This window comes from Triticum urartu, chromosome 2A (assembly GCF_056163025.1).
Source record: "Triticum urartu cultivar PI428250 chromosome 2A, HENAU_Tu73, whole genome shotgun sequence".
Taxonomy (NCBI): domain Eukaryota; kingdom Viridiplantae; phylum Streptophyta; class Magnoliopsida; order Poales; family Poaceae; genus Triticum; species Triticum urartu.
This window is the reverse complement of record NC_141874.1, coordinates 250,354,389-250,369,362: the sequence shown is the minus strand read 5'-3', so window position 1 is coordinate 250,369,362 and position 14,974 is coordinate 250,354,389. Positions and strand designations below refer to the sequence as shown.

General features: G+C 44.1%; 1 long non-coding RNA gene across 6 annotated transcripts; it reads left to right on the top strand.

Annotated features, from left to right (window-relative positions):
- The first annotated feature begins 410 nt into the window (after positions 1–410).
- Positions 411–3,455, top strand: LOC125541496 (uncharacterized). 6 transcript variants are annotated; one of them, XR_015615065.1, is made up of 7 exons: positions 411–661; positions 809–862; positions 965–1,066; positions 2,291–2,474; positions 2,559–2,802; positions 2,910–2,975; positions 3,064–3,454. It is a non-coding gene; the product is annotated as an uncharacterized LOC125541496 (long non-coding RNA). The 6 variants fall into 6 exon arrangements; XR_015615063.1 differs by having other exon boundaries at positions 2,910–3,455; XR_015615062.1 differs by having other exon boundaries at positions 2,559–2,975; positions 3,064–3,455.
- Positions 3,456–14,974: the final 11,519 nt, after the last annotated feature.

The window sequence follows — 14,974 nt, the reverse complement described above, 5'->3', positions numbered from 1 at the left end:
CCACCCTCATCGCCGGCAAGGGCAAGGGGGGGGGGGGTGTGGAATGGGTCTGCGTCCACGATCGACGCTGCCCTGCTCGCAACAGCGGAGGAAGCTGAGCGGCAACGCCACAAGATGCAAGTCGCGGCCAATCAGGCTCGGTTTGAGAAATAGAAATAACTATTACTTTACGCATATTGCATTGAGTTTGTAAAAACATAAAAGAATCACGTTGTGTTTGGTAGCCAGTCAAGGGCCAGATGATAATAACAAAGATTAGAATTTGTTTCGCTTCAAATTTGTACTCCCTAATATTCTTTTTGGTTTCGCACTAATTTTTCCCTCCATTCTCTCCCGCCAAAGGGACTAATTGTGGTCAAAATAAAATAAGTACGCGCCTCATTACTATGGCCCCATCTGTCATACCAATCAAGGACGACCAAAATCAGAAACCTGCCCCCTCCCCCCATATCAACACAGCTTCTCGCGGTAGGCGTCTTCTCCTCTATCTCTCGTTGCAGGATCCCTATCTTGAGCAGATCGATCACGACCCGCCCTCCCTCTTGAATCTCATGGCTGGCCCCGTCGATTCCAGCATTCAGGTGAGCGCACAAGAGGCGTGTCTTGTTCAGCAACAGGGGCGGAGAAAGTAGATCAATCCCCACCCCTGATTAAACACATGGTAAATACTAGTATGACTTGAAGATTTTGCCTCCTCCCCCTTGTTGGTTCAGATATATCCCTTCTACGCTTCCTAATTGCTCTTCTCTTGAGTGAATTTGATTGTGCACACCAAGTGTTTGATAAATGTCCCTTGTTATTGGTTTAGAATTTTGGGGGCCCTTCAGATAGGGGGAGTTGCTTCGAATTCTTCTTCTATAAGGTTACACCTTCCCTATACTCAATTAAACTTAGCTCGGTTGAAATTAGCTTTTTATGTTTCATTCATTAGTGCCCTGACGCTTGTTTGTTTTTGTGTTTGTAGATTTAGCCGAACATAACAGGTGGCTTAGATCTGGTAACTGTTGGGGTGTCAGGTGTGGACGCCTGCAGTATTTTAATATAGTTCTGCACCATTGCTTCCTTGGTGAGTTCAACTCTTCATAGACTTTCTTTATGGAACTCCAATTCTGACTATCCTGATCTGCTTGGGTAGTACAGTTGGGTTAGATCTTCCATTTTGCGGCTGACCACCTAGCATAGTTTCTTTCTTCATGTGCGCCAGATGCTTGTGACCTTGTTATTTTGTTATTGCTATCATATTGTATAATCTGGCTGGAGTGTCGTTTGTAGAAAAATAAACGATGGAGTGACTAGAAGAAAGTGTTATCTTGGTCGTATATATGAACAAGTTGCACTAAATATGTCATGTTACAATTACAATAATTAATAGCTTGTTGACTAGTCAGACCCAATAATTCGAATGTTAATTTTATTATGAATATCAAAACATGATCTGCAGCAGCAAAACTACAACTCCAGTCTGCAAGACAACACACTTGTTTTGAAAATAAATGTTAGTGAATAGCCATGTGCATGATAGTGAAAGCACATGTATACTTTGAAACACACTCAGCCTTGCCCCATGGGATCTCCTCATGGTTCCAACTTGAATAACATGTCATCAGCCTAGCTATAATGCTTGTGCATGAACAAAACTTCCTTAACACCGGAGAGAATGAACTTGGGCGTCCTTTACCTTATGATACTCTTACTATCCGTGGATATTGTTATACCTGAACAAGTGTGCCCCCAGCAAACAACAAGTTAAGCACCATACCACATCAAGTACAAGTGCATCTTCCCTAACCACCTGAAACAGTTTGATAGTTAAACTACTAGTATTGAAAGACAAGTGCATTTTATTCATAGTAATGTTCCCAGCACAGGAACATAACTAAAAACATGGGCTCATCGAAGGACCTACTATATGGTGTTTCCATTTGTTAGTTGCCGCTTTCCTTATACACGCGATGAACAAAATAATGGCCCCCTTGCAAATTTACATTTCGGAGTAATGGTTTCATGTCTTAGTTCATCATTTTCACTGTGAAATCTGAATAGCTTGATGTATTCCTAGTACCTACTCGGTACTGAATGAGTTGCTATTTTGATTTGATAAGGAATAAATCTGGTCAGACTTATTTTATTGATTATAGGGGCAGCAATTATTTCAAACTATGATTGTTTGAGCTGAAATCAAAATTAATCTTCTTCACATATGCGGGGATGACTATCATAGGACGAGTAGGACCACATAATATTGTCTTTTACACAATTATTTAAACTTTTGGTCATTGTCTTGTTGTAGCAGATATGTCACAGATAAGAATTAGCGTTCTTGAATCCAACAAAGAATATATGATGGAAGAACCGACCGAACATCAATTCTGCTGAAAAAGATGTCGAATCATTTGATGTCAATGAAAGAACTACTAATGATGAAGAAGGCTTCACAGATTGTGATGATGTTGACCTGGATGAAAATGAAGATGGTAAGTTTGTTGCTCATTCCTTATTGTTTGCAATATATGATTATTCATCATCGTAACATATAATTCATGGTTGTATATATTCAGCTGAAAATGCATAAACAAAAGAGCGTTAGAAGAGGAAGCTGAAATATATTTGGAACCTTCCAAAAGGGAAAAGGATAATGGTTCACTACAATGACCTAGATCAGCCAATTGGAAAAGAGGTAAACATCTTCGGGACTTTCTTGGCCCGGTTGCAAGGAATGGATCATTGTGTTGCTTCAGCTACAAGGATCAGAGATTTCTCAAAACTGAAATAAACCTAAAAGCAATAATAGATCAAGTAAAGGTAAATTTTAACCCACTCAATATCCTTTTACTAGCTTGTTCTATGTTGCCTTACATTGCATTCACCCTACTTATATTGCACTTGTGAAAACTGAACTTTTGGTACAGAGTCGTAAAAACTGCAATACTCTAGGTAATGTAGAGAAAACAAAGATTGCATGGCCTTCAAACTTTGTACGTGACTAATATCCTGCCTCTATTACTACTTGCATCATGTCAATGCATTGTGTGTTAACAGTTTATCTTGTTTTCTTGTTTGTAGATTCAAAAGATAAATTGATGAGTATATGGGTCTATGGCAAGTATACTGCAATGATGGTGTCGATGTCATGTTTCATGATGATGATGGATGCTTTTAGTTTTAGTTATGTTGTACGGATGACGTTCCTGCTAAATGTTGTTCCCAGGTTAAGTTTTAGTTATGTTGTACAGATGATGTTCCTGCTGGATGGTGTTCCTTAAGTTTTAGTTAAGTTGCAGGGATGTTGATGGATTCTTTCAGTTTAAGTTTCACTCTGAGATTATGCATCACATTTGGATGATGTTACTATCCACTATTGTAATCCAACAGTTTTATCTAATATACGATTTATTCCTCTCTTGAGTATATTCTCTTGTTTTTTCCTTCACTTGAAATACATAATTATCACCTTTACATGGACCATTAATTTAATTGCTAGCAATATAAATATACATATATAATATACACATATAAATAAACACTGGATAAGGCTACGCATGCCAAACCGTTGGTAAACTCACTAGCAACGCATATATGGACATTTGGATACAGAAAGATGCGTTGCTACATGGGTGGTCCTGTTGTAGTGAGAGCGGACTGACTGAAGCCTGTGCTAGCCTTCTAACAGGCTTTGAGGTAAGTATTTGAAATATAGGAAAATTATTACCGCATAGACAGTAGCCCCTGATGCTCCGTTCGGTGTTCACAAAGAAAAGCCGAATAGAGGATCAAACAATATCACAAGAGTCTAATATAAGTATGTCTATATGCGTATGCAGGCTTTGCTGCTGGCCTCCGCCGCACTGACTGCGGAGGTCGCCGTACTGAAGCAGGACCTCAAAGGGTCCAAGGAAGAGCTTGGCCTTGCCAAGATGCACCTCGAGGAGAACAAAGGTAAGTAGTACCTAGTCTATGGGTATATATAAAAAGAATGCGATTGCAAAATGACAGGATCACTGGAAATTTGCCAGGGGCCACAACCGAGGTGGCGACCCTGAAGCAGGCGCTATCCGAGGCCGAAAACAAAGCGGCCAAGGAGCGCACCGAGCGGGAAAGGCATGAGGCACGGGTGGGCGAGGTGCAGCAAGAGCTCCACGCTCTCGTGACGAAGCACGAGGCGTTGGAGCTTGACTTGAAGACACGAGAGTCCAAGCTTGCCGCGGCCCATGAGAGTGCAAAGAGTGCCAAGGCCGAAGCCCAAAAGGCCCTCCAGGAGATTGATGCGATGAAGAAGATAGCGGCGGGTAAGGCATTCTATATGCAAAGCAAGCATGTCAAAGTAAATTACTTGTTACTTACCCGAATTCGGAGCTCTCCAGGAGCATTCGTAGATTTGCCCCGCAATGTGTCGGATGCCGCACAGTTTTACCAGGCCGAGGAGGGAAGCTCAACGGAGAAGCTGTTCTGGTCTCAGTATACTGGGACCGAACACCCGATGCCTCTGAGCGACCAGCTGAAGCAACTGGTCGAGCTGCACAAGGCGGCCGAACAGGCCATGAAGGGCTTTGTAGTCCGAATGTGGCCTGGCGACGCCCTTCCCGACAGCTACTTCGGCCTGGTGAGGTGGCTTGTGGATGCCTGCCCACGACTGGAAGTCATCAAGCGGTCCGTTTGCATCGAAGGCGCATGCCGGGCTTTCGCCCGTGTCAAGGTGCAATGGGCCAGGATGGATGCCGTCAAGCTGGTTAAGGAAGGGCCGCCTGCGGGCAAGGAGCATCGCCACCTCGAGATGTACTATGAGGGTGTCCTGAAGGGTGCCCGTCTTGTCGCGGACAAGTGCACGAAAGATGTAATATTTGAATAAACTTGCTCGTGTAATCCTGTATTATCAAAACTTGTTCATATGTGCTATGCAACGCTTTTTTGAATTTAAAACATTACCTTATGTTCGGCTGTTTATCAAATCTGAGAGATGGCTAGTCGTCGGCTTCTGCCTCCACGCCACGAGTGCTGGGGTGTTCGGGATAAACCTGAGCACTCTTATTCCCATTTTTGGGTCCTTCGAGGGAGGTGCTCAGCACAACGAACAAGGCAATCGGACTATAGTGCGTTATTACTCTCACTTAGCCATATAATTCTATAATTTTAAATTTCGGCGAAGCCCCTAGTATTCGGAAGGCCGAATTCGGGGCGCGATACACGCCTTAAGCCGGACAGGGCCGACTCCTCGCTCTAAGCGGCATAAGTCTTTAGGGGCTTGAAACCTCTCAAACAGCGACCAGTCTCTCGCCTTATCATGACAGTCAGTTTTAGCTTTCTCTACTGAGGTGCTTAGCCCAGCAGAACCGGGGCACAATCGCAGTAGTTCTCCCAGTGCTACCTTAGGCGATATAGCGAAAAGTAAGGTACCATAACATGGGAGCCGGGCAAACCCAACTATTGACCCAAGACATGATTCGGAGCTGATGCATATAATGCTATAAGTTCGGGGTGCCGCACTGTCAAAAGTGTTCGGACTTCTCACGCCGTATTATGGGGTATGCTTAAGCCCCTAGCGTATTGGCCGTACCAGAGTGTACGGGTGCTAGATGTCATGAATGAACATATATATATATATATATATATATATATATAAAGGACGAATGCAATAATAGTCTTAATGCTATGCATTGTTTATTCAAAAAGGTGCGTTAAAGCAGAATGATACAAGTAGTGCGATAAGCAGAAAGTAGGACTATTTGACATGTCGCTTCCAAGGGCAAGCTGAGGAATAGTGTTAAAGCAAATATTTCACTCGTTATCGTAATCCACCTGGGAGTTCCGTGGTGTGACGTAGCTTTCTGCCTCCTTGGTTGCTGCATCATGTGTTCGGCAATCATGCTGCGAGACAGGGTTTCCAGAGATTAATGTCCTGAAAGAGAAAAATAACAAAGCGGGAAGCCCCTAGTGCGGTTGAAGCTGCATCTTGGGGCGCGCCGTAGTCGTGCCCCCCTCCCCACCTGTGCCCATGGTATTTTTAATGCGTAATTATGTACGCGTGGCATGAAATTCGCCATTTGGCTGGGACCGGGGTGGGGGCCGCATTGCTATGCGAGCTCTGAACGTGCCAGGCGGTCCAGTTGCCGATTACTTCGGGTGCGCTTGAAGGTGTCCGGGTCCTTGACCGCCGAACTAGTGGATTGCCTTAAAAGGCTGCTTTACGCTTCTGATATGAGGGCCGCAGTGTGCTCCTCCGTGCGGAGAGAGCGCTTTGTGTTTCCATTGACTGTGATGACCCCCCGAGGTCCTGGCATCTTGAGCTTGAGATACGCATAATGCAGTACCGCATTGAATCTCACAAATGCGGTTCGCCCGAGCAGTGCATGGTAGCCACTGCGGAACGGGACTATGTCAAAGATTAACTCTTCGCTTCAGAAGTTATCCGGGGATCCGAAGACCACTTCTAGTGTGACTGAGCCTGTGCAATGGGCCTCTACACCTAGTATGACACCTTTAAAGGTCGTTTTTGTGGGTTTGATCCTTGAGGGGTCTATACCCATTTTGCGCATTGTGTCCTGATAAAGCAGGTTCAGGCTGCTGCCGCCGTCCATTAGGACTCGAGTGAGGTGAAATCCGTCAATGATTGGGTCTAGGACCCGTGCGGCAAATCTGCCATGACGGATGCTAGTGGGGTGGTCCCTGCGATCGAAGGTGATCAGACAGGAGGACCATGGGTTGAACTTTGGGGCGACTGGCTCCAACGCATATACGTCCCTAAGCGCACACTTCCGCTCCCTCTTGGGGATGTTGGTTGCGTATATCATGTTCACCGTCCGTAATTGTGGGGGGAACCTCTTCTGTCCTCCGGTGTTCGGCTGCCGGGTCTCCTCCTCGTCATCGCTTGCGACCCCTTATCTTTCTTTTCAGCATTTAACTTGCCGGCCTGCTTGAACACCCAACAATCCCTGTTGGTGTGGTTGGCTGGCTTGTCGGGGGTGCCGTGTATTTGGCACAAGCGATCGAGTATATGGTCCAAACTAGATGGGCCCGGAGTGCTTCTTTTGAATGCCTTTTTCCGCTGACCGGGTTTAGAGCCTTTGAATCCAGCATTGACTGTCGTATCCTCTGTATTGTCGCTATTAATGCGACGCTTATGCTTGTTGCGACGTGACCTGCCATTGCCGTCCTTGGTATCCGAAGTACCATGGTTCTTTGATATGTTATTACTGCGAGCCAGCCAGCTGTCTTCTCCCGCACAAAAGCGGGTCATGAGTGTCGTGAGGGCTGCCATAGATTTCGGCTTTTCCTGGCCAAGGTGCCGGGCGAGCCACTCGTCGCGGATGTTGTGCTTAAAAGCTGCTAGGGCCTCTGCATTCGGACAGTCAACGATTTGATTTTTCTTTTTTAGGAACCGTGTCTAGAATTTCCTGGCCGATTCCTCTGGCTGCTGAATTATGTGGCTGAAGTCATCGGTGTCTGGGGGTCGCACGTAAGTGCCCTGGAAGTTGTTTAGAATGCGGCTTCCAGACCCTCCTAGCAGCCAATGGATTCTGCTGGCAAGCTATTGAGCCAATGCCGAGCTGTTCCTTTGAGCTTGAGGGGGAGGTATTTAATGGCATGTAGATCATCACCGCGGGCCATGTGGATATGCAGGAGGAAATCCTCGATCTGTACCGCAGGATCTGTTGTGCCGTCGTATGATTCTATATTTACGGGTTTGAAACCCTCTGGGATTTGATGATCCATTACTTCGGCTGTGAAGCATAGGGGGTGTGCGGCGCCTCTGTACTGGGCTATATTGCGTCGCAGCTCAAATGAGTCTTGCCCACTGTGTTCGGCCCGGCCGGACTTACTTTTACTGTATCCGGCATGACGATTATCATCTCGTAGAGTGGCGCGCCCTCGTGATCCGTACATCGATCTTGCGTATTTTGCTTTGTCCTACAATACATCTCACAGGTCTTGCGTATTTCCCCATGCCTTTTTATTTGAATGGCGCTAGGGTGAGGGCTGAGCTTTTGGCTGGAATGCCTCTTTGTCGCGGCCACGAGGTGGCCGATCAGCCGCGTCATACACCGGGGATGTATGTTTCGGTGCTTCTTCCTCCAGTCGGGGTAGCAACCTGCACTTTGGGTAACTCTTGGAGGGGCGTTCGAGTTTATATTCCTCGGCCGCCAGGACTTCAGTCCATCTGTCAGCTAGCAAATTTTGATCATCTTGAAGCTGCTGCTGCTTTTTCTTAAGGCTATTTGTCGTGGCTATAAGCCGGCGCTTGAAGCGCTCTTATTTGACGGGATCCTCTGGCACGACGAATTCGTCATCGTCGAGGCTTGCCTCGTGTTCGGAGGGAGGCATGTAATTATCATCCTCCGCCTCTCCATCTACCGCTCTCTCAGGAGGGCTGGCTCATTCATCCTCCTGCTCTGAATCTTGCTGGAGGGGGTTGTTGTTGTCTTCGGCACTGTCCAGAGTGCTATTATCTCCGGTGCCGGTGTCACCACTTTTTCCTTGGTGGGACTTAGAGCGGTGCCGCTGACGCCGGCGCTTGGGTTGCTTTTTGGAGGGGTCATCCTCCGTTGTCTTGTCACCAGTGCCTTCTTTGGGTGTATCCACCATGTATATATCGTATGATGACGTGGCTGTCCAGTGCCCTGTGGGCAGTGGTTCCTCTTCGTCTCCCGCATCGTCGTCCATACCATTGATGTCTTCGGAGTCGAAGTCGAGCATGTCGGTTAAGTCGCCGACACTGGCTACTAAGTGGGTGGTGTGTGGGCGGCGAATTTCTTCGTCATCCGCATCCCAATCCTGCCGGACGTAGTTCGGGCAGGACTCTCCTGACAAGGAGAGGGACCTTAATGAGTTCAGTATGTCACCAAAGGGCGAGTGCTGAAAAATATCCGCGGAGGTAAACGCCATGATCGGCTCCCAATTGGATTCGACAGGAACGGGCGCAGGCGGTTCGGAGTCCGCGGCCGGAGAGGGATCCGGCAGTTTGGTAACACGACTCTCATGAAGGGTAAGGTCGATATTCGGCTCGATCGCGGCTGAGGATACGGCCATCGTGACGGGGTCTATCCACCCGTCCATGGATGGCGCAACTGGCTCCGAATTGAGGCTCAGAGCTGCTGCCGGTGCGATCTCCTGAATACGGTCCGATGGTAGAGCTAAATCGTACTCACCGTGACCGTGTGGCGCACAAGGCAGGGGCTCGAATCCGTCGAAGATCAAGTCTCCGCGGATATCGGCCGTGTAGTTTAAGCTTCCAAACCTAACCTGGTGGCTAGGGGCGTAACTTTCAATCTGCTCCAGATGGTCAAGCGAGTTGGCCTGTAGTGCGAAGCCGCCGAATACAATGATCTGTCTGGGAAGAAAAGTCTCACCCTGGACTGCATCGCTATCGATGATAGTAGGAGCCATCAAGCCTAATGGCAACGACACCGAGGAACTCTCAATGAAAGCGCCAATGTCGGTGTCAAAACCGGCGGATCTCCGGTAGGGGGTCCTGAACTGTGCGTCTAAGGCGGATGGTAACAGGAGGCAGCGGACACGATGTTTTACCCAGGTTCGGGCCCTCTTGATGGAGGTAAAACCCTACGTCCTACTTGATTTATTCTTGATGATATGAGTGTTAGAAGAGTTGATCTACCACGAGATCAAAGAGGCTAAACCCTAGAAGCTAGCCTATGGTATGTTTGTATGTTGTCCTACGGACTAAAACCCTCCGGTTTTTATAGACACCGGAAGGGGCTAGGGTTACACAAGGTCGATAACAAAGGAGGAGATATACATATACGTATTGCCTAGCTTGCCTTCCATGCCAAGTAGAGTCCCATCCGGACACGAGACGAAGTCTTCAATCTTGTATCTTCATAGTCCAACAGTCCGGCCAAAGGATATAATCCGGCTGTCCGGATACCCCCTAATCCAGGACACCCTCAAGGGGGCTAGATCTGCTTCCGACCGCATACGTAACATGGAGGTGTGCAATGGGTGCTAGGCCCAGACACCTGCGCACATAGGATTTAGACCGCGTGCTGACCTCTCTGTTGTGCCTAGGTGGGGCTGCGACGTGTTGATCTTCCGAGGCCGGGCATGACCCAGGAAAGTGTGCGCGGCCAAACAGGATCGAGCGTGTTGGGAAATATGGTGCACCCCTGCAGGAAAGTTTATCTATTCAAATAGCCGTGTCCCTCGGTAAAAGGACAACTCAGAGTTGTACCTTGACCTTATGACAATAAGAACTGGATAATTAATAAAACACACCTTTTCAAGTGCCAGATACAACCCGGTGATCGCTCTCTCACAAGGCGACGAGGGGAGGATCGCCGTGTAGGATTATGCTATACGATGATGCTTGGTGAACTTACCATCTACTCTATTCTACATGCTGCAAGATGGAGGCTACCAGAAGCATAGTCTCCGATAGGTCTAGATATCCCCCTCTTATTCTAGCATTCTGCAATTCAGTCCACAGATACTATCCACTTCATTGATACCAATCCATATGTAGTGTTGATCCTTGCTTGCGAGTACTTTGGATGAGTACTAACGGTTGCTCTGCTACATCTTTTCCCCCTTTCTCGGTTATTGCGATCATATGATGGAGTCCAGGAGCTAGAGGATCCCGAGAATGATTCTACATGGAGTTCGGCTTCGAGGAGTAGTTAGGAGGTCCCAGGCAGGAGGCCTTTCCTTTTCGATAGTTGCTACTTTTGTGCTAGCCTTCTTAAGGCAATCTTGTTTATCTTATGTCTGTACTCAGATATTATTGCTTCCGCTGACTCTTCTGTTTACGAGCTTATGTATTGGAGCCCTCCAGGCCCCTAGCTTGTAATATAAAGGTTGTATGATTTTAATTTGTGTCTAGAGTTGTGTTGTGATATGTTCTCGTGAGTCCCTGATCTTGGTCGTACACATTTGTGTGCATGATTAGTGTACGGTCAAATCGGGGGCGTCACAGGGGCCATGTGGCGACCACAACACACCAAGGCACGTCTGGGGGTCCTGGTGCGCCCAGGTGGGTTGTGCCCACCTGGTGCACCTCCCTCCGATATTATTTGCACTAGAAATTCTTAAATATTCAGAAAAAATCCATGTAAAATTTTCAGGGCATTCTAAGAATTTATATTTTTGCGTCATTTTTTTATTGCATGGGAAATTCAGAAAACAGACAAAACATGGCATTTTATTTTTATTTAACTAATAAAAATAGAAAACAAAAAGTAGGGATAGAAGGTCATGCTTACTGAATTCATAAACTTCATACCTCTCAAAAATGATCCATTAATATGGTTGATCAAGTCTTATTAAGAATCACTTTCGATTAGCATGAAACCGAAGAACTTTTGTAAATCGCTAAGTTACCTCAATGGGGATATGAATGTCCCCAACAATAATCATTTCATATTTCTTTTTGGCATTAGGTAGAGGTATTTGAAAACTTCCAATAGTGATTGTCAGAGATTTTTCAATAACATTAATACCATTCACTTGGAATTGTTTCTTCGGAAAGTGCACCATATGCTCATTACCATTGATATGAAATGTGACGTTCCTTTTATTGCAATCAATAATATCCCCTACAGTATTCAAGAAGGGTCTACCAAGGATAATCGACATGTTGTCGTCCTCGGGCATCTCAAGTATAACAAAGTCAGTCAGAATAGTAACATTGCCAACAACAATGGGCACATCCTCACAAATAACGATAGGCATGGCAGTAGATTTGTCAGCCATTTGCAATGATATTTCAGTAGGTGTGAGTTATTCAACTCGACTATTTTATATAAAGAGAAAGGCATAACACTAACACTAGCTCCTAGATCACATAAAGTAGTTTTCACATAGTTCTTTTTGATAGAGCAAGGTATAGTTGTTATCCCCGGATCTCCAAGTTTTTAAGGTACTCCATCCTTAAAAGTATAACTAGCAAGCATAGTGGAGATTTCATCTTCCAGTATTTTTCTCTTATTGGTGATGATATCTTTCATATACTTTGCATAAGGAGGCATTTTAAGGATATCAGTTAAGCGAGTACGCAAAAAGACTCGCCTCATCATTTCAGCAAAGCATTCAAATTCTTCATCATCTTTATTTTTATTTGACTTAGGTGGAAATGGCATAGGTTTATAGACCCACAATTCTCTTTCTTTACCGTGTTTTCTAGAAATGAAGTCTCTTTTATCATATCTTGTATTCTTAGGTTGTGGGTTATCAAGATCAGCTGGTGGTTCTATGTCAATATCATTGTCTGGTCCTTTACTATTTGGTGGAGTATTTTCATGAACCTCATCATTATCTTTTTCATTATTAGAAGGTGAGTGTTCACTACCAGGTTGAGTTTCAACATTAGAGATAAAAACTCCATTATCATTATCAGGAGGTTTTTCTACTTCAGGTTCACTAGAAGCATGTGGAGTCCTATCATTTTTCTTTTTCCTTTTCTTTTTTGATGGATTAGGTGCATCAGTGTTAACTCTTTGTGAATCCTGTTCTATTCTTTTTGGGTGTCCCTCAGGATAAAGTGGTTCCTGAGTCATTTTACCTCCTATAGTTGCATCTCTATCAGCAAAGTCATGTATATTATTATTCATTTCATCTAGCAACTCTCTTTGAGATTTAGCAACTTGTTCTAACTGAGTTTGTACCATAGAAGCATGCTTTTCAACACCTCTAACATCATTTGAGATTCTAAATAACAAGTGACTCAAGCAAGCAATCATATCAGAATTGTATTTCAATTGTTTCATAACATTTGCATTGAAGTGATCTTGTTTTCTAATATAGTTTTCAAACTCATAAAGGCATTGTCTATGGTGCATATTGTGAGGATTGTCATTATCATTGAATTTCATACGGTAATTTACCTCTACCACCTTAGGAGGTGGTGGTGTATTAAGCCATGTATTTCTTTGATAGGAGATAAATTTTTAACATCCTCACCTTTAATACCTTTTTCCTTCACAGATTTCTTTGCCTCTTGCATATCTTCAGGACTGAGATATAATATACCCCTCTTCTTTGGAGTGGGTTTAGGTGGTGGTTCAGGAAGAGTCCAATCATCATAATTTTTCAATATGTTCTTCAATAATTCTTCAGCTTGCCCAACAGTTTGTTCCCTGAAAACACAACCAACACAACTATCTAGGAAATCCTTAGAATCATCGGTTAGTCCATTATAGAAGATATCAAGAATTTAATTTTTCTTAAGAGTATGATCAGGCAAAGCATTAAGTAACTCGCAAAGACTCCCCAAGCTTGTGGGAGACTCTCTTCTTTAATTTGGATGAAGTGAAATATTTCTTGTAAAGCAGCTTGTTTCTTATGAGCAGGGAAATATTTTTTAGAGAAGTAATAAATCATATGCAGGGGACTATGCACACAACCAGGAGCTAGATTATTGTACCAAGCTTTAGCACCACCCTTTAATGAGAAATGAAATAATTTGAGAATAAAGTAATGGAGAGTCTTCTCATCATGAGTAAAAAGGGTGGCTATGTCATTCAACTTAGTAAGATGTGCCACAACAGTTTTAGTTTCATAACCACGAAAAGGATAAGATTCAACCAAAGTAATTAACTCTGGGCCGATAGAGAATTCATAATCCTTATCATCAATAAAGATTGGTGAAGTAGAAAACATAGGATCATACTTCATTCTAGCATCCAGAGATTTTTCTTTATACTTGCATAATAATTTTTCTAGATCATCTCTATACCTACAAGGAAGAATATCTCTAGTTGTCTCCTCATGCATAACATAACCTTCCGGTACCTTAGGCAATTCATATCTAGGAAGGCTAGTTCTAGCAGGTGTTTCAGGAGTTTCAGTTTCAAGCTCATCATCAGATTCAACGACATCATCTTGTATTAATCTAGCATATTGTTCATCAAGAAATTCACAAAGGGGCACCTCATTATCATCAAGAAAGGTACTAGCATCATCATAAGTATCATTCATAGAAGTAGTAGCATCATTAATAACTTGCGACCTATCAGGATTAATAGCATGTGGTGGTGTTGCAAGTTTACTTATAACATAAGATGAATCTAAAGAAGAACTGGATGGCAGTTCCTTACCTCCCCTCATCTTACAAGGATAAATCTCAGTCTTAGCATTGTTCAGATTCTTCATAGTGATAAACTGATAATAACCCCAAGTGACTCAACAAATATATCTATGATCCCCGGCAATGGCACTAGAAAAAGGGTTTGATAACCCACAAGTATAGGGGATCGCAACAGTTTTCGAGGGTAGAGTATTCAACCCAAATTTATAGATTCGACACAAGGGGAGCCAAAGAATATTTGAAGGTATTAGCAGCTGAGTTTTCAATTCAACCACACCTAGAGATTAATTATCTGCAGTAACGTTATCAGTATCAAAGAAATATGATAGTTTTGACAGTAGTGACAACAGTAACAATAACGGTAACAGTGATAGCAGTAGTTTTGTAGCAAGAGCAATAGTGACGATTGCAGTAGTAACTTAGCAAGAACAATATAAAATAAATTCATAGGCATTGGATCGGTGACTTTTTGCATGATATTCATCATGACACAGTTATAACCTAGGGTGATACGCCACTGGCTCAAGTTCATCAATATAATGTAGCCATGTATTCCGTAAATAGTCATACGTGCTTATGGAAAGAACTTGCATGCCATCTTTTGTCCTACCCTCCCATGGTAGAGGGGTCCTATTGGAAACTAAGGGATATTAAGGCCTCCTTTTAATAAAGAACCGGAACAAAGCATTAACACAGTGAATACATGAACTCCTCAAACTACGGTCACCACCGGGAGTGGTCCCGGCTATTGTCACTCCGGGGTTGCCGGATCATAACACATAGTAGTTGACTATAATTTGCAAGATTGGATCTAGAACATGGATATAATGGTGATAACATAAACGGTTCAGATCTGAAATCATGGCACCCAGGCCCAAAGCACTACAAAAAAAGACACATCCGTGACATTTTGGGCCGAACAATTTTTTTTCTGTCATACATATG